Source organism: Erpetoichthys calabaricus, chromosome 16, assembly GCF_900747795.2.
Source record: "Erpetoichthys calabaricus chromosome 16, fErpCal1.3, whole genome shotgun sequence".
NCBI lineage: Eukaryota > Metazoa > Chordata > Cladistia > Polypteriformes > Polypteridae > Erpetoichthys > Erpetoichthys calabaricus.
The window spans coordinates 29920540-29942366 of NC_041409.2; positions in this window are offsets into that span (position 1 = coordinate 29920540).

Sequence of the window (21827 nt, forward strand, 5' to 3'; positions counted from 1 at the left end):
TTGACCACCTAAGCTGTTAGTTAGGCTTTCAAGACTGTGGAACGCTAAGAGTTGACTATTGCATATTGAGTCCACATCTGTTAAATGATGACAGACAAGAAGAATGACAAAAAAAGTGCAGACGCACAGAAATAAACAGAAACAAATATAAACGCAGAACAAACTATAAATACGTGCACACACTTACTGTATGTGAACATATATTAATTCTCCCATATAACGATGTCATCCTTCATCAAAAAGAACCACAAGAACAATGAAAATGACCTTTAAATGTTGTCAGCATTACACCTTACCTTCGCATCAACACTTTTTCATGTCAATTTTCCTGGAGGTCTCTCTTGTCCTTGAGCTACACTTTCTTTCTTGCCACACTTGTGCCCATTTTCATTTCTTAAAAGAGAAGCCTGAACTGAGGGTTTCCACCCTGTGAACTGAGCAAGTCATTCTGTCACCTTATGTCACTTAAACTAATAATATTTATATTTATATATATATATATATATATATATATATGTGTGTGTGTATGGGTTGTACATTGGTGCAGTGGTTGGTGCTGCTTCCACACAGATCCACTATTCTATGCAATGTCTGTTTACATGTTCTCCCTGTGTCCACATGGATATTTCTCCAGGTTTCTCCTATATTTCCTCAAAGACATATAAGTCCAAATGGACTCCATGGAAGTAGTAGGTTTGTGCATGATTATGTACTGCACTTTAATGGGCTGGCACCCCACTCAGGTCTGATTTATACCTTGTGTCTGATCCTGCTAGAATAGGCTCTGGCCTCTGAATTGGATTAATAAGGTTTGAGAGTGTTATCTTAAATAATATCTAAAGTAAGTTAAATAACTACATTTTTTTATCAGCCCATTGAGATCTGAGTCTGCTTTTTCCATACTAGGATCAGTAGACCTGATTCAGCAGCATTGTGTTCATGGAAGCCAACCTAACTAGTATGCTAGCACCTCACAGGACACATATATTCACATACTGATATATATATACATACACTTCTCATTCCAATTAACAATATGACAGGACATTGGGAGATGGGCAGTAAATCCACTGTATATGGACAAAGAAAGAACACTGAACTCCTATTGTGCTGGTGATTGTAGATCCCTGCAGCTACAATACAAAGCACTATCATATGGCATTCCTTAGAATAAAGTAAAGCATTTAATTTAAACTGGAAATTTCGTTTTTCAGATTTACTAGCTCAGTATGAGAAATAATTCAGAAGGCAGAGTTGTGGATCCCTGTTGTTTGTACAATTATGTGACCTGAAGTGACTTTAACATGAAACTTCCACAAAACTTTGTTCTCCTGTTAGTGGACTGCTGCTACTGAATCTGCTTACACATTTAACTAAACATGGAACTTATTAATAAGAAACTTAACCTTCTAAATGGAGACATATAGTGTGCAGTAAGTGTAATTAATTAACGTACAGGGTGTAATGGCTGTTAATGAGTTTGCATCTTGTTTGTATTTCTATGGAAACAACAATCTTGAAGCAAAATGGATTTCCAGTTTGAGAGAATGCTAGAATGCAACCAGCGGGCAGGTCTCTCCATGTATTAAAGAGTTCTGTAACGTTTCAAGAAAAGCAATCGGCGACTATTCACAGAGGACACAGTGACCTAGGGCATTTACACTGCCTGGATAGAACATGTCAGAGCCTTATGGGATAAACTGAGCAAGAACCAATCTGAATTCCCAGGGTAGGCAAATACAATTACTTACCTGAGGTTCTTTAAAGTCCCTTAGGAATGCATAAGAGGCTAGCTTCAGTGCTGGGAAGCAACACATTATAAATAACAAGTTACAGTCTTGAGATTGTTTCAACACAATATCTCAGTACCTGCGGTGCTGTACATAAAACTGGCCATAAGGCCTCTTTATTACTTTAATAATGACTTGCATCTGAGGGCATTTTAAACTTCAACAGCATTGTTTTAGAGAGTCATGTTTGTAAAAACATTTTACTGCAGTGCATGTAGAAAGGAAAGGTTCAGCTCTTGAGAAGACTGAAATAGAAAATAATCCCTATATATATATATATATTTTATTTCTGTGAATTATACTACTTTTTCTGTGCTATAAGATTGTAGCTTGATAAGTTTCAGAGCGGTTCATTTGTAAAGGCTAATGTTCTGGTCAGGCTGGGATGAAGACCTGACCAAGAGTTCCAAGACAGAGGATTATAGTTTGAGAATCAATGCTCCAAGCATGTGAGGAGATACAGTACCAAGGAGAAGACGTGTGCCAGTTTATAAGAGGTGCCTAGGAAACATTTGGATCTCTGTTTCAGATATATATTGCCAGGAAAAGTATTCACCCCTTGGAAGTTTTCACATTTAATTGTACTACAACATTGAATCCCAATGGAATTTATTTGCCTTTTTTGACAGAAATTAACAGAAAAAGACTTTTTAATGTCAAGGTGAAATCAGATCTCTGCAAAGTGGTATAAATGAATTAGAAGTATAAAATTCAAAACAATCAATTTCATAAGTATTCACCCCCTTTAATATGACACTCCTCAATCATCAATGGTGTAGCCCATTGGTTTTAGAAGTCCCATAATTAGTTCAATGGAGATCATCTGTCTGTCGTCAATGACTTTCACTTAATTGTAGCAAACACGCACCTTATCTGGAAGGTTCAACTTGTGGTGAGTCGACATGGTGGCCTAACCTACATAAAAAAGACAAAAGAACACTTCAGACAACTCAGTGAAAGGGCGTTTGAAAAGCACAAGTCAGAGGATGGAAACAAGAAAACATTCGAGTCACATAAATCTGCCTAAAGCAGGCTGTCCACAAAAACTGAGTGATTGTGCAAGACGGCAACTAGCGAGGGAGGCCTCCAAGAGACCTATGAGACCTCTGAAGGAATTACAAGCTACAAGAACGGAGAGTGGAGAGGCTGTGTAGACAGTAACTGCTGCCCAGGTGCTTCTCCAGCCGCAGGTCTATGAGACAATGCAAAGAGAATCCCACTGATATCACTGCAAGAGTTTTACAGAAGGCACATAGGAGACGCTGAAGTTCGTTAGGAAAATGTCTGGTGTTTGCTGAGACCAAAAGTCATCTTTTTGCCCATCAAACTTGTAAAGTAAACTCAAAACCACACCATCCTCACAGTGAAGCATGATGGTGGATGCTTCTCTGCAGCAGGCCCCAGAAGGCCTGTAGTGGTACATGGTAAAACAAATACCACAAAATAAAAATGGTTTCCTGGAGTAAGATTTGTTTTTCAGCAGGAGAACAACTTTTAGCAAAAAGCCAAAGCCACATACTATAGGAATGGCTTCAAAACAACAATGTTAACATTCTGTCAATCCAATTGCAGATTTATGGCAGGACTTGAAACTAGCTATTCTCTCACGATCCCAATGCAACCTCACAGAGCTTCAGCCATTTTGCAAAGAATATTGGTGAAAAATTGCAGTGTCCACATATGTAAAAGTGACAGTGACCTGTGCACACAAACTCAAGGCTGCTACAGGTACATCTACTAGATATTTCCATCCATCCATTTTCCAACCCGCTGAATCCAAACACAGGGCCACGGGGTCTGCTGGAGCCAATTCTACTAGATATTATCTGTTTTAAATTTGTAATTAATTTAGACCACTTTGCAGACATTTGTTTTCAGCTTGACAGAGTTGATCGGTGTAACAAAATCTAAATGAAATCAACTGTGATTTACTGCTGTATAAAACTGAAATGTGAATACTTGCAAGAGGAGAATACTTTTTATAGGCACTGCAGCATATACAACATCAGGTAAAGAGAACATTCTTATTCAATACTAAAAAATAATCAAAATAATGGACTCATAGATAGGGCAAAACTTAGTGTAGAAGTGAAGAAGACAACGTGATTGCCAGATTCCATATGAACTTAGTTTGGCACATTTCATTTATTCAGAAATGATTATTTTTTTCTTCTGTTTATGTTTTGCGTCTAGAATGGGGTTTCCTAATTACAGCATTGTCATTTGGGTTTGTCACAGATGATGCTTAGGATGCAGTTGCCTCTGCTACACAGTGAAATCGCACTGTACATGTACACACAACAACCCGATATACGCACTTCATAACAGTTAAAGTAACATTTTGCTGTATAGGCACATTTCTGCGTGTTTCGACACTTCACGTAAACTTTGACATCTTATTAAAGAGTGAGAGCCATTTATCATATTGTCTGAAAGGACACAAGTTCAGTAGAAAACTACTTACAGAGAATTTTAATATGTCAACTCTGGACCTTTTAGGCGTTTCCAGAGTTTTGCTTAACCCCTTTCTGATATACACAATGGATTTTGTTACCTTGGTTACTCATTCTTGTCTATCAAAATGACAATATTCCTGCTTTACATTATGGAGTCTTTGTTAGTCACTCAAATACAGACATAAATAAGTGTTGTCTTTTCAATTCATTTATTGTCAAATTGATATGTGCACAACAAGGCTAAAGAAAAGAAATGAAGATAATGGCAGTATTAGAAAAATAGATGTGCTGATAAGAAAAGCCTGCCTAGAAATTGACTATATATGCTCACACCTAGGATGAGCTAAACTAAGATTAGAAAGAGTTAAACATACATCAAGGAGACAAACACATAATCTCCACACACCCACATACACCATACACACAATACCTAAAAACAAAAAAGCAATTAAGTTTAAATGTAAAACAGCTCTGTGAACAGAGAGCAGTGCACCGCTCTTAGGTGCCACTCTGCGCTTTGCAATGTTATTTCATTCTTTGGCATATTTAAAATATGGTTTTAGACAAATGATCCATTTACTTACAGTATTTTACGTCTGCATGAAAGAGTGCATCATTTATAAACAACAAACCTAACAATCAATTGAATGCTGGCAGAAGCCATGCCTGTACGACTGAAAAAATAGGTCTTGCATTTCATGTGCATTTGGGAAAAGGACCCCTGTTTCAATTAGCATGAATAATTTATGTATGATTATGGCTATCTCAAAGTAATGACTTCCTGCAAACCTTTAGATTAAAGTCTGCCTGCATGCTGCACTGGGGGAATCTTGGTGGCTTTGTTTTATAATTTATAACAACTTTATTCCCTTCTGCTCAAACAAAAAGTGAAACCCACACCCCATCTTTGTCCCACTTGGTTATGATGATAAATGTTGAATGTTGATAAGGAAGCCAATTAAAAACAGCCTGTCACACATTTGTTACTGTCACCGTGATGCTATTCTTTCCATAGCAGTACCTGTCGCATTTTTTTCTCTATTGTAATTGAAATATACCATTGTGGACAGTGAAGGATTAAATTTGTATAGGCAGGGTGCTGTACTGCAGAATGTAATAATGCATATTACACACTTGATGGGGAGTTTCTATTATTCCCACTTCTATTGTTTCATTTGCCAAGTGTGGCACTTTGTTTACACGTTTTTCAAATCAGTAGACTAAAGAATAATTCCTTGTGCTATAGTCTTCTACTTGTCTCGCTTCTTACACTTAGAAGCACAATTAGTAAAGCACAATTTTTTTGCTTACTTTTTCTAAATAATATGCTTCCTATGGGAGCCAAAGAATGATTCTTAAAAGACACACAGTATGCACTACTTATAATATATAGTCACTGATGATTTGCAAATTTACACATAAGGACCTGTTGCCAGTTAAGGCTTGCAAAAATCTATAACTTGTAATTTAGATAAAGAAAATGCTTTGCAAATACTACACTAACATTTTCCTATGACCGTAGAGTAGCAGTAAGGATAGACTTTATGAATTGAAATGCATTGTGTTAATAGATGAATGTCATTTGTTTTTTCAATGGAACATGTGCCAAATTAAAAGTAAGGCCTAAAATGATTAACTTACACTATTAACATTTTTATACGTGTGTTGGGTCCTGAGAGTTTCTGGCACATTTCCATCATTGTGTTTTGTGTTTTCTTAACATTTTGGGCTTTTTATTAGACTTTGTCCTTTTTTTTCTGTGTTTGGCATTTCTTGTATTCTGTGTTGACAAGTGCGATGTGGTGGCCATTGGTAACACCCATGGACACTGTCTTAAGTTGGATTTGTGTTATTTTTGTTCATTATAAGGACCTGAAACTCTGACTTGGGTGGGTTTCCCAAATAGGAGCATACCGTTTTTCACTTTGATTTTGTTTTTCTCCAGTTGAGGAGTCTTTTGGTTTCTATACATACAGTATAATGTAGCTGTGTTATTTTCAGCCTGTTTGACAATTTCATGGAGGGCATTTGTAATTCTTTAAGTTGTACCCAACTGGTCTTTTTGTAGCCATGTGTGTTTCATACTAAAGCTTTCTGGTGACTCTTTTGTTTTTTTCAGCAGTGTTCTGAAGATCTTCTTTTCACATCTTGATGGTCTTTCAATTATGTTTATCGGTATAGCGATTGAACACATCCTGCCAACAGACGCTTTGTCTTTGTTTTATTGATCTTGTTCACTTGGACACACAGTCAATCCCAATCCTAAGTGGTTACTACCCTCATTTTCAACTTGTTTGCTCCTCTGACCAGCCCGCAGATATCTGGAATCTGTCCTCCATTTTTCTATCTGCAGCTGGCCCAGTCCCCAAAAATCTCTCTGTGCTGTTGTAAGCAAAGTAGAAGTTCTTGTCAAAATGGACAATCTCTGAGATAAAAGTCAGAGAAATGAATAACGAAACCAAATGAAGAACATGAATAATTGTAGGGTTACCAAAAGGGTGAAAATCAGGAAGTAAACAACAAACCTCAAGATACTAGGCCGAAGGCACAGTCAAAATAATTGACTACCTAATATTCTTTCACTGTTAACAAAAATATGAATGGACATTTGTGTTGTATGGTTATAACGGGGAATATAAGATAACATTTTTAACATTTAACTTGTGTGTTTTATTTTAGGCTAATTTTGATAAGATTTATCTTTTAAGTGCATAAACTGTGTGAACAAGACTATAACTATACTGTGGAACTCGTAAAGGAAAGCTAGCATTGCTTTTAATTGTGTGTATTTTAAAAACGTGAGTTTAGCAATAACAACCTGACAGGCAGGCAATGACATCATACTGACAGCAGGGGGAGCTGAGCAGCTGTAGAGGCTGACTTCCTATATGAGACGGAAAAGATGGTCTTACAAAGGTTTAGAAGTAACATTTTTAAAACACATTGTGGGCCCCCTTTAGAAAAGGGGTCTATTAGATTTGTCCTTCTTTTGAACTTTCAGCCATACAAATTCACAGTAATAATAATGAATTTTAAAAGAAGTGTTGAATTCTGGGATGGAAAATAGGTGAGAATTCCATGAAAGGTATGCAAATGTTAAGAAAGAAGTGTTATTATCTATTAGAATATTGATGTTTAAGCTCAGATAAAATAACCAGTATGTAAATGCTTGTAAGATGATGTGAAATAGGTATGTTTGGTGTGCGTTTCTTTAAACACGCAAGGATAAATGTCATCTGGTCCTGGTGATTCATTAGATTTCAGACTATTTCATCTAAGCAATACTTCTCCCTCTACAATTACCAGCTTAATAGTTCCTGATACTTTTGCGCTTACCCACTTCCTCACATGTGAAAACTTCTAAAAAATCCAGGTTAGAGCATTTGCTATTTCACTGTCTCTGTATATTAATTCCCTTTACTGTTTCTGAAACACTTCACCTCCTCATTTACTGCATTTTACAAATAAAATACTGATCGCTTTGGGATATCTTTTGGCTTTTTTGCAATATTTTTCTCAAATTGCCTTTATAGCTTTCCTAATATTTTTCGTAATGGTTGCTTTATTAGGCCCTACAGTTAGCACTGAAGTTATTTGTCTTACATGCAGGGCTCTACAACTGTCCAAGCGCATGGCCACAACCAGGGTTGAGTTACTAAGCTCCAAATCCATGACCACACTGTGAGCCAGGGGGGTTGCCCTCTCGTGTTCTGGGGAAGGTATTGCCCTGAATATGCCCCCAGTCCTTCCATCACCAGGGTGTCTCAGCCAGGCAAACGCCCTGGCCGTCCACCACAATATATAAATGATGTGGATAAGAATATATGCAACAAGCTGGTTACATTTGCAGATGATACCAAGCAAACTGGATCATAATCTAGCATTCATTCAATCATTACAGAGGGACTTGGACAGCATAAGGCTTCGGCAGATTTGTGGCAGATGACATTTAATGTAAGTAAATGTAAGGTATTTCAGGGAAGGAGTTAAAAATATTACATTTGAATACACAATGAGAGGTCTGGAAATTTAAAGTACACCTTATGAGAAGGATTTAGGAATTGTAGTGGAGAATTCCAGAGAGTGTTCAGAAGCTATTAAGAAGGTTAACAGAATGTTAGGTAGGTTACATTGCATGATGGGTAGAGTACAAGTCAAAGGAGGTTATGCTGAAGCTTTGTAACACACTGGTGAGGCCTCGTCTGAAGTACTGTGTGCAGTTTTGTTCTCCAGGCTACAAAATAAGACACAGAAGTGCTAAATAAAGTCCAAAGAAGAGTGACTATAGTGATTCCAAGACTAGAGGGTATGAGTTATGAGGTGAGATTAAAAGACTTCACCCTTTTTATTTTAACCAAAAGGAGATTAAGAGGAGACATGATTGAAAAGGTTGAAATTCTGAAAGGAATTAGTACCGTGGGTTCAGGTTGTTATTTTAAAATGAGTTTAACAAGAACACAGGGACACAGTTGGAAACTTGTTAAGTTTTAATTTTGCACAAACATACTGTAGACACATGGAATAAGATACCAAGTAGTGTGGTAGACAGTAGGACTCTAGGAATATTTCAAACCCGACTTGATGTTACTTTGTAAGAATTAAATGGACAGTACTGGCGAGCTTTGTTGGTCTGAATGGCCTGTTCTCATTAAAAGTTTCCTAATGTTCTTATGTATTCCCTTCTGGTCTGGATCACTCTGTCCATTTGTGTATACTCGGCCTTGGCCCATGCGTGCCTGTGACACTAAGATGTGGCTTCTTCATTTTGTATTACTATTTAAAGTGCACAGGACTTCCTTTGTGTTTGTTGTACTAGTTTTTACTTTAGTATACTGGTTTTGATGGTGGTTAAAGTACTTTAATTTATTTTTTGATTTTTTTTTGTGTTCTTGACACTGGCCTGGACTAAGTTACAAGCTTCGTCTCTGGCACTCAATGTTTTGAAATGTCATTCACAATTACAAAATGTTGTCCTCTTAATTTACGTACTTGTTTGGTCAGCTTGACCGTGACGTTACCAACAACAGCTTTTATACTAACCCTTTGGTGACATATGACCATAGATTCTGAAGGTCTGCTACTGAGATAAACTCTAACTTGTTATGATCCCCTTACTGATGGAGCTGGTTAAGAAAATAGAGATATTGGTACACCCATGTCTATTTCAAATACATTTCAGACTTTTTTTTTTTTTTACTTATTTACCTTTTTAATAAACAAAGAATTTTATTGCCCTATACAGAGATTTTTTTTAAACACACCGCTACATGCAATTAGCATTTTGGGACTCTTATAGTACCCAAAATAAATATTACAAACACTTTTTATTTCACATTTGGCATTTTTAGAAGTAATCATTTCTACTTGACAAAGCCCTGCATTATAAATATTTAGGAGCACTTTTTATTAATATTTATGTCAAAAGGTTAATATATATTATTCTTTTATTGTAAATATTGCCAGAAAGGTAATGAGGCCATTCCTCAACAGCATGCAGAGAGTCACGTTCTTTTTTTATAAACATCACTACAGAGACATGAATAATTAATACAAGTTTGAAGGTTCACAGCCTCGAACTTCTCTCCATCAGAACGGAATACAAAGAGGACTAAGCTGATGGTTGTGTTAGCATATTTTATGCAAAACAGTTTCACCCAAGAATCTTCAAGGTGTTCTTATTGACATGCATAGAAACAAATTTGACACCAAATGCTAAACAGACTTACAGGCTCTCAAGTCATTCAAGAAAAATGACACAAGGTGAGCCTTCATTGACACATGAGTGACTCCTTTGAGGGATAGGATCAAAAACCAAAGGGCACTTCTTGGTCTCAGGCCATCAACAAAGAAGGGAAGAAAAAGATGGCAAAGAAAGGAATGTAAATGATCTAGTTATATATTTTTACAACAGAAAATTAAAATTTTACATAAACTGAGCAAAAATGATTTCCTGAGTACATTAAATGGAAACACATTATAATAACTTTCATCAATAAATTATTAACTACCATTATATAATGCTTAACAGCGAATTAGTTCCTGTATATTCAAATACTTATAAATGTCATTAAATAATTCATATATTAACAGTTCATACCTTTCATTAATAAGTCATTAGCAAACACTATAAAATGTTTCTTTATATCTTCACAAATTATTCATTACTTGTAGATCTTTTTTCAGTACCTATGAAATGTTTTAATGAAGTGTTATTCTCACCTCTTCTAAAGCAAGTTTCAGCCTAAATTCATATACTAACAGGTGTAAGGGCCATAGTGGATTACTTTTTGTATTAATAAAAATGGTAAAAACAGGAACTTTTGCAAACATCAGTGATGGACATGGGCCGTATGACAAGGGTATTCCATTACTGATGCCCCCATACGTTTTTTATGGTGGTTAATATTCACTTATCCTACTCTGTAATTTATATGTGTCATTACCTACTATACAGAGTTTATTTTTCTGCTTACCCACATGAATGCTTTCATTGCATCAAAATGTTGAAAAGAGAAGAAAAGAAAAGAAGAGAAAAGAAAGAGGTGACAGTCATCATCATTTGGTGGGAGACAGCTACACAGGACCTTTACTAGTCCCAGAGGAAACTGCAAAATTCCCAACAGTAGAGCAGTGCAATAAAAATGTGAGAAATAACTTGATATTCTTTAGAGAATAAGAAAACAACATCACTTGTTGCAACATTACCCTGGTAGTAGGGGTTTTCATTATAGAGTGTCAAGACTGCTATGACCTCATCTAGCGCTCTTTGTAACAGTACACTTACATCAGGCTTTTGATACAGGTGATCCTCTGTTTACCCAGAACGGCACGATGCTGAGTTATATTGTCCATGATGGTCAGCAATTTATTAAATGACCTGTTCTCAACTACAGGCTAACAGAGTTTCCAGATTAACTCCAAGGATGGTGTCAAGTTTCCCTTCTACTTTACTGAATTTGCTGGGCTCACCGATACTAATGACATTACCCCAACAGGCATCTGCATAGAAAATTGCACAGACAGCTACGTTAACTGTAACAGAGCCATATGTACCTGAATGAATCCACGCCTGTTTTGTGCAGTGCCTCAGTATTAGCAGACCACTCTAGCCTATTGCTCAGTTGCACAAGTACTTCTATGTTCTCACCACCTTTATGGCATCTCTCTATCAATAGAAGATGGATCTCCTTAAATACATGACCGTAGTGTTTGTCTTGCCAGTTCTGGGCTGCATTTCGTTTTTGTTAGCATCACAAATCTTGCACTTATACTCCTACTCTTACTTGATATGCCCTGCTGATGCTGTGTTATCAGAGGTATTCCACTGATAACATGACTGAATGATGTACATAAAGTCTTCAATGTGCTGAATAAACACAAACAGATCTGTATAATACCTTCCATTGGCCCTTGTACTGATGAACAGCATTGTAAACACAATGACAGTTATATAGCCCATACTCCAGGATACTATAGGGTGGTCCAGATCTAATTATGCACTTTTCATTACGCTATAACTTATTAAGTTTATTACATAGAGAATTCACAGCACCTGCTCTGCACATAGAGATTTCACTTAAAATTATTTTTCTTGCCGATAGATGGCAGCACCTGCCCTGCATTCCAAAATGGCGGGGAGAGGTTGTCAGTCGATCAGTTGCATAATTAGATCTGGACCACCCACAATGCTATATACCGTTGAATACAATGGAGACATTTTTAAAAAGGAGCCTTAGAATGCTCCCTGCGTTTTCCTAGTGGGAGAAGGCAGTATTCTTTACGATGTGGACAGCATATTCATCTTCCATTTGATCCTATCAAGTAACCCTATGGGGGTCAAGAACTGAACGGAGCAGGCATGCCTAACCGGACTCTCTTCAGTCTTCATGAATGTGATGTTCAGAGCCAGTGGGTGTATAGCAATTTAAGACTTCCAATTACACTTTCTTTATTACAGAGTCCATGCAGAATATTTTCCAAATCATTAAAACTCTTTTCAGTCTCAAGATCAGGTTGAACATATGCTGTAGCTATCCATAAAGCTGTTCTGCAAACAATATGAACACTTTTGGGATGATACCGTCAGCCCTGTAGCTTTGTTAAATAGAATTTGTCTTAGCTCTCATATCACCTGAGAGAGGTTTGCAGTGAAGGCCAATTCTGAGTGCAAGATGGCAGTGAGAGAAGAGAGTAGAGAGGAAAATATTGGTTGTAGTGATGCGCTGAATGTGGTAGATTCATGGCAGAGTGGTTTTATCCATAGCTAAACAATGGCGGTGATACCAAAATGTCCAGGGGACAAGGATAGCTTGTTTGAATGGGGCTTGTCGGGAAGCATTTTGTCATACCTGTTGAAAAATTAATTATACCCATTTGACCTAACATTGGTACCCTATAAATTGGCAGATTGGTTGTTCATAGCCCATAATGTTCTCCAAATTCTTCCACATCTCCCACAAATTCCAATTTCTCAGCTTGTCTTCCAACTCCTCTGGTAGGTACCTTTAGCCTCTCTGATCTTCATTTTTCAGCTCTTACTGGGTCTTTTATTACAACCCTGTTTTAGTTGGTCATATAATGTCTATGCAAAATTTAATGTAGTGCATAATGTAGTCTTTTAACCATCTCCAAGTCTTGAACTTTAAAGTAGATCCTTGGAGACTCAATGACCTCTTGTAACTATATCCTTACTGTCCTGGTGGTCAATGGTTGTTGTACAATGGGTTAATACAAAAGCATTGTGTCGATCAGTTAATGGTCTGATTTACAAGAGGTCAAAATGTTGTGTACCGTGTTTCCCCGAAAATAAGAGAAGGTCTTATATTAAGTTTTGCTCCAAAAGATGCACAAGGGTTTATTTTCAGGGGATATCTTATATTTATTCATATACAACAATATACATTTATCCAAATACAGTCATGTCATCTACTTCTGGAATATCGTCATAACTCTCCACATACAGACCTGAATTTCAGCCTGAATTTCTTTCTATGCTTTTACGATCCTACAGGATCGATGTGCGTGCTGTGATGTTTGATGAATGGCTCGATGTGGTGAAGCAAAATGCCGACATACAAATGCATTTGTGGTGCTTTGATATTCCCCAAACTAATGTCACGATACATTTTAAAAGTCTCACATACATTCTGATGGTATGGTAAAGAAGATGGTATGGTGGTGTATTTCAGCCACAGAGAAAAAGATAATAAGGACATAATGAAAATGTTTATTTTGTGATTAAAGTGGAAATTTCAGCTTTAAACTCGAAATGTCCTCTTTAATCCCGTAGTTTACTTTGTGATTAAAGCAGACCGTTGTAAACGTCATCTTAAAACCGACCCAGCTGTTAAAATGCTACGCGCTTCTGGGGCTTCCTTCTGACCTGACAGCAGCAGCAACACAGAACACATTAAATTTATGAAATTTCAGCTCTCTGACATTTAGAATTCTTAGATTTATACTTGATATCACTTTAATGATGAAATGCATTAAAATATGTATGTTACATTTTACAGATAAATCGTTAACTTTGTTTAAATAATGAATACTGCTAATAGTGCTGCTATCTCACAGGGAGTGACGTCCCTGGTGTTCCCTGCCTGGAGTTTGCAGGTTTTCCTGGTGGGTTTCCACAGTGTGCTCAGTCTTCCATCCAAAAAGATGAAGGTTTGGGGATTTGGTGAAGCTACAATGACGCCAGTGTATGTGTGTGTTTGTGTTCACCTTGCGATGAGCTGATGCCCCATCCAGAGATTTTGTTTCTGTCTTGCACCGATGCTGCAGGAATAGGCTCATCCCTGAACTGATGGATGTAGTCATTAAACATCCTTTTCAGAGATATTGTGGCAAGGTGTCCTCGGGATTTAATGGATGTTTTGGGCACATGCGTCACATCGTGTGAAGTATAAACCCGGCCTTAGGCACCTTACTTTTCAGCTGACGATCTTGACTAGGGCTTATTTTTGGGGTAGGGCTTATATTACAGAGCAGCCTGACAATCATGCTAGGGCTTATTTTTGGAGTAGGTCTTATTTTTGGGGAAACACGGTAGCTATACACCACTTTGAACTTAGCATAAAATGATGACACCGGACTATTTGTATTTATTTATTGTTTTACTGTTTGGAACTAATTTGGGAATTATTTGAATTTAATTATATTTTTCTCGTTTATTATTTACACAAATTAAATCACATGACCACGATCATCATGATTGTCATGTAATCGAAAGTTTCAGTGTAAATATGGCCACGTCACAAGTCGAGATTATTCTTCAGTTAGATAAAAAGAAAAACATCAATTTTAGTGCTAGTTTCTATTCTAAGCAGGCCAAGTGCCGGGTTTGTTTTGGTTCAGTCTATTCTTTGTCTTTGAGTTTGGTTTGCCCCAGTGCATTGTTTGCTCGATATATTTTGTTCTCCCGGTTTTGACCTTGCATTGCACTGACTATAAGTCTGGTTCACAATATTATCTCCTGGTCCTTTCACCACTTTCAATATAAACCCAGAGATACTGTCTCACCACAGTCCAAGGTCCTGTTCTTCTTTGTAGAGTGTTTAATAAACTAAATAAATGTGATACGGTGTCATCAACCATCACTTCATTTTGGCACCGACTGCCTCTCTAATAAGGCATATGAGAAACAGTAAGGGAAGAAGAGACCATTGAAAATAAATGAATTGAGAATGAATTCTTCTTCCTCATGGTTTGTGGTCCAAGTATTTAACTCTGCAGCCATATAGGAACATACAGTATATATTATTAAGAATGTTGTCTTTTTGGTTTCATATGAAAGCCGAGAAATACATTAGATAGCTTCTTTATAATTGCTTTAAGGTTTTACCATTTTTTAAAACTGCTGCTACATAAACGCTACCATAAAGTAATTTTTACAAAATAATAATATTCCTAAATAATGTTTATTGTGAGACATCCAAAATTATGAACAGCTTTCCAAGACTCCCTTATAAATAATAATGAACCAGAAAGCATTCTGGTGCTTTCTGGTTCAAGTAAGATACTTATGCATTCATTTGAAACTGCATGATTATTTAGAAAAACAAAATGACTTTCTTTTACCAACAACTAGATAAGTATCCTTCTCCTTAAAAACAATTTGTGAATACTAAATTCAAGGTCACAAGAAACACCGCTACCCCATCACAATTAGTGTAGAACTGTCAAGCACAGTTAGATAAGAGTTATAAGCAAACAAGAAGGGAATAAACAGTCACTTCAATAAAGCTAAAGCAAAAATAAAAATGACAATCAAAATCCTAGATGTAGTAAAATGCAGATAAACTGAAAGCTTCAAAATACTCAAGACAACTGCCAAAATGACCTTGTTAACAATAATAAAGTTAAAGTATTTCTGTTAAATGAGATACATAATTTTATAGTTACTGCTCTTTTGTGTCATTCTTTAAATAACTTTTATTGGACTACAACTTTTTTATGTGTGCTCTCACATTTTGAACCAATCTGTATAAAACTGGAAAAAGTTACATATATTTTGTTTGTTTAAGAATTTAGTGTTACAGCTGATGAATGCGAAATTCTATTTGGTAAAAGAGATAGAGAACAGTAGAGAACTAAATCCATTAAGGCATCAGAACCAGAAACAATTGAGTAATTTTGGGGCCTAAGGCGAACACAGGCAAGGGGCCCTCCACAAACCCTGTAATCCCTCTTTTTCAGTTCTTACTTATTCAAGAAAGTCAAATTTCTAACTTGACGTACAATGATATCTGTCTAACTGGAGCTGCATTTGTAACAAAACACAAAACATATGTAGTTTAACAAATGCACCTACTGTAAAAGCTTATTTTCATGAACAGTATGACCTCTGTGTGACAACACTGTACTTTGACTATTCACAAGGAAGATCTGTCACCATTTACCTTGGTTTTCCAGCTGGCTTTTTGATAAAAGTTGATTATGGTCTTCTGTTGTCTATTTTGTCTCAAGGGGGTTGAAAGATTTTTCCAGTTACTGAACCCATTCCCACTTAGCTGAGTACTCTTTCCTTGGTTTCCAAACAAGTGGCAACAAAAGCACACTGCACAGTCCTTTATTTTCATTGTACACAAGCCAGGACCTGCTAATCCTTTCTCCATTCTTCATTTACACGAAACACTTACTGCTTGTCGTTGTGTCTTTGCACAAATTCAGACAGGGCACAGATTCACAATAGGTGTTGTCTTCCTTTTATTCAATAAAACCTGAACAAGAATTGAACATTTTACAAGAAAACAATCCCTAATGCTCCTGGCTGTTGGTCTGGATCCTTCTCAGGATGACGACTTTATGATCCGATCTGAACTCCTCTAAACTCACTATCTCACTGACTGACTGACAGTGACTGATGAAACCTCCTGCAATTTCCTCTTTTATATCCCATCCTCTGACCCTTGCAAAAAAACTTTGCTTGAGCTGAACCTTTCCTTCTATGGTATATACAAGCACAGATAAGAAAGAGGGACGTTTCTGTACTCATTATATTTAACATAACCCAAAGATTTCTACATATACATTACAGTTTTTTGTCCCGGTGTCATCTTCACGTTGTTTAGTAAGGTGACTGCTACTCACTAGTTGTTGATTATCATCAGTATCACTATCTTCGTCACTTCCTTTTACCACTTCCAGTCGAAGCTGAAGGATCCTATGAGGTTGTCCTGCATGTAGTAGCGCTGGCACAAACAGCAGTTTCTTGCTGCTCTTTAGTAATGTTGGTGTTGTCAGCAACTGCCATAAAAAAGGTTATGGAGCAAAATGTTCCTCTATTTTCAAGGAGGCCATTCTCAGAGACCAGATGAAAATGCAGAACAATCCTTTACTAGCACATAGATATGCATTAATGTCTCAGTTCATGGAGTGAGCCATCAATAATACAATTCATTCCCTTTTATACTTTTCTATTACCATTACCTTATCTAACACATTTTTAATATGGAGAATTCTGTCATCTTAGCCAATCAACTACAGTTACCAGTAACTTCATGTACATGTCGATTCTTCCATTATTTTAACCACTGCTTTGTTAATAGGGGTGTCCTACGGATTTTCTCATTGATCGTATCAGCGCTTCACATTAGGGGTGTTTGGGCTTTCTCACTAGTTTGTTGTCACTTTTTAAGGAGGTGTTCATTTTACATTTACTTCATTTTAACCTTAACAACTACCTTAATGGCTCATCAAAGATGAGGCCAAAGCCTCCTGTGCCCAAGCTTTAAGACGCATTTCGTTAACCTTTTAGTTGCCGTCAGTCCTTTTCCTTAAGTTTTAATCAATTCATTATCACAAGTTCATATAAGTATATGCTTGTCTGGAATTGTAAAAATTGTCATGTACTGATTTAAAATATTTGATTAAAATTCCGTATTATGGTCTAAAATGATGATGCCATTTTAGCGCATGGATTTTTAGAAAGACATAATTAATAAGAGAAATAAAAACAGAGTGAAAAAAAACTTTCTTAACTATATGTTTGAGGCATTTCATGGGGTCCTTGGTAGCTGGGGGCTCAAGGTAATTGCCTACCTTTGCCTGATGGTAAGTCTACCTATGATCAGAACACAATGGCAATAAGAGACAAACTATTGACTCATTACTTTGAAAATATCAGAAAAATTAATGTTGAATAAAGCACTAAGGAAATCCATATGCATATATCTCTGTAAAAGTTTATCTTGTGCTTTGAACTGGTCAATGACAAGTACAGAACACAAGGTGAAATAAACCCTAAGGAGTACTCTGTCATGAATTATGTAACTTTTTTTGCTATTTTTATACCATTGTGTTCTGCACCGCTATAATGAGGTGGCCATCTTGGCTGTGGCTTCCTTGGCCATTTTGGATCAGGTAGCTTTCATCTTGTGACTTGTGATGTCATGGCTGCAGACTTAGAAAAGAAGGAGATGCAGCACTCTGGTTATCAAAGTATTGGAAAAATTCTAAAAGACTCACACTTGTTTTGATACTTTATTTATTTATTATTTTTTCTCTAGCATTTTGGTTTTGATGTCTTTTTTTGGTAACAACTGATGTTGACCATTCTTTGCCTAGCCCCTCATCTCATGGTTGCTTTTTCAAAAGTCATTTTAAAGACAATACTTTTTCCATCTGTTCTTTTTAGAAAAGTCTTTTAATTGGATATGTAATTAATTTTACTATGTGATACATTTTTTGGTTTTCTTGTAATTTTTTCCAGTTATCTGTAACCCTTTTGGTTTGTATCTATTTTTTGTTTCAAGCTTATTAAATACATTCCACTTCCTTGTTATATTTTTGTTATGTATAATGTCTTACTATGTTTGTGAATTCCAAGTCAGTTCTATTGAATCATTCTGGTGTGTGTTCAGAAACATAGTGTGTGTGTGTTTGTTTATTTAATGAAATCTATCGATCAATCGATCGATCTGTCCGTCTATCTAGTCTGACTCCCTTAAATGTATTACTTAACGATTTATACTGCTCCTCACCCAGTAAACACAAGGGTGTAAACAAAATAAGCACAGAACAAAATATGTAACTATTTGCATATTTATAAAACACCATAAACAATTTTAATTTCAAAGTCCTTACAGAGACAATCCAGGCTGTTAAATGTATGAACATCTACGCCATGTAAACTTTTAACAATTAGTGAATAATCCTCATCAAAGACGTGAGGTTGTTCACGTGTATGTAGTGGCTAAAACCCAGATCTATGTCTCTTCACTTAATGCTTAAATTTTATGTGCTTGTTTTGACAGTGATGATTCACATTCCAAGCAGGCAAGCGGCATTCTTATCCATATTTTCCTGTAGGTGCAGAGGTTATCATTTGTGGCTGTGTTGTCAGACAGAAGACAGAAAAAATTCTATTCTGATAAGCATTATTTTTATATATTATTTATTTTTGCCTAGAGCCAATACACACTATTTACTGCACCTGAACTTGAAAAAAATAATAAGTCATTAAAGTCATTTTTTGCAAATAAATGACAGGTACCCATCCAATTGCAAAATGAGGTCCTAAAAGGCTTAACAAATCTTCAGAAAGGTAAGCCATCATTCAGCTAAAATCAGTCCATGGGGTCAGTTTTTCCTTTTTAATGATGGCTCAGTCAGCAGTAGGAGGTTCATACTGTCGATGGAAGCAACACGCCTTCTTCCAGTCTGCCATTTGACATTTATAGTCGGCTATCTAGCAATACCTGTGAGGCACAGATTATTTATTTAATTAAATGAAAAGAACTTACTTTCATGTCTTATTTTTTTTTAGCTTTCACTCTGTTATTAAGACACTTTAGAGATGACCCTATGTTTTCGAGAAAATATAAATGTTTTGGTGAGTAATTCAATTTTCAGCTAACTTTTTAGTGTGAATTTAAACAATGTTCTTAGCCATTATCAATTACATTATTTCACTCATTTATAAATTACATTATGTTCATTATTCTGAGCAGTGTTGTAAAACGTCATAATGTAAAGTTAGACAAGACATACCATTAAGGTAAATAAGTTTAGTTTTTTTATATCTTTGCATAACTAAATATAATGAATAGTGACCAATACTTAGACATATAATATTAAATTGTAATCTGTACTAACATGATAGTGTTTTATATTTTGCCCAATCAATAATTTATTCAATAAAAAATTACACTGAAGTAAATTAAAAGGTGTAGCTTTGTCCTTGGTGTGACTGCTAATAAATGTATTTAATTTATAATTCATATAATAACCTAAAGGCTTACTGAATGCTTCAGTTATTTTAGTTTTGACCTTGTAACCCTAAACTGGACTGTGAAGGATGGATTTTGCTTTAACTTGATTTAGAGTGTAAATTATTTTATATTCTGCAGTGGGCTGGCACCCTACCCGGGGTTTGTTTCCTGCCTTGTGCCCTGTGTTGGCTGGGATTGGCTCCAGCAGACCCCTGTGACCCTGTAGTTAGGATATAGCAGGTTGGATAATGGATGGATGGATGGATGGATGGATGCTTTTATATTACTTAGCTCCCTCTAATATAGCACTATTAGCCAATGGGATAACAATGAAAACTGTACATTCGTAAGCATCATCTTTTTTTATAAACACGAAGCACTAGCTTTTAAAGAATTTTAAGTCTAGCTTTTAGCTCAGTCACAACACAGAAATAGGCCTGGCTAATACTGTAAATGATCATTTTAATTTCCTCCAGTGTAGCAAGTGCTGCAATTACTGTGCTTTTAGATTGAATAGTAATTTGTAATCCTGTTGACTGTAACATTCTGCAATACATGCTTAAATATATAGTTCAGCTGTAACACATTGTTCAAATTTGGTTTACTAATAATTTTATTAAAGGTTTTCAGTGCAAACAGTGGTCTGAAAACAGTACGCCCTTACTCCCGTCCACAGTTAAATGTGGTTCTCCATGTCCCTTTGAAAGGTACCATGTGCATTACATAATCCAGAAGGCATATCAGTGTATTCATAGAGTCCATACTTTTTATTAAGGCTTTCTCCTGTCCTTCCTTTATAGTCAGATCAGCAATAGTTGATACACCACCAGACTCCACTCTCTCCTATCTTTTTCTGAATAAGGACAGCTGGTGACGCCCATTCAGACTTTGAGGAAGTGACAACTACCACATCTGTCATTGCTTGCAGTTGTAGCTGTTGTTCTTCCTAAGGGGATGGGATACAGGTTTCAGTGTGTAATGGCAGTGAAGTGTCTCAGTTCATTGTCATTAACTGCAAAATATGTACTGGTAGTCTGAAAGTGGGGCAATTAGCTGTTCTTGCTGTGCCGGAATAAGACCTTCACTGGATACAATGTTGAGGCTTTAAAGGTATCCATGCAGTTTCAGAACACTTGCTGGTTGGACTCTCCATACTTTTGACAGGTGTTCAGGGCCCTGTCGATTCAGTTCTGAATCCATTGACTCTGGAAATATAAGTGATTCAGTCTCTATGAGGAATCCCACACAAGTGTCCTGTAGAAGGTCAGCACCGCATGACAAAGCATTGGATAAGTGAACAGGTATGTCATTTTCCATCGGTACCAGCACACTATCTGAGGGTAGGCAATAAATTCAGTGGCTCCAGAACTGCAGTATCAACAGTTTCCCCCACATGTCAAGTTCACTACAGGGCAGGATTGTTATACTGTATGTGCTGTAGATGTTCATGGGATATAGCATACCCTTGTATAGCTCCTCCCATTATTTGAGCGGATAGTGGTTTACCTTCAATAAACACCTTGCCTCCTGTATGAATCGTCATGCTTATAGTCAGCATGAAATCAAGTCCTAGGAGAAGACGATCTTGGAGAATGGCAACATGGACCTCCTAATCTCCATAACTTGCTGCTGATTTTCAAAGTTACCATCACCCTTTTTATAACAGTGAACAACTTTCCCAATTTAGCACTATGGAGTGGAGACTAACAGATCTTCCTACCTTAGCTTCTGATGTAGGTCTAATAAAGACCTCAACTCCTGTATTCATAATAACTTGAATAGGCAAATTGTTTATTGTAAATGTCATATGCAGTCTGTGCTCTGGTGCAGCCATTCTTCCCACTCTGGAAAAAGATGACTTGGTCAGC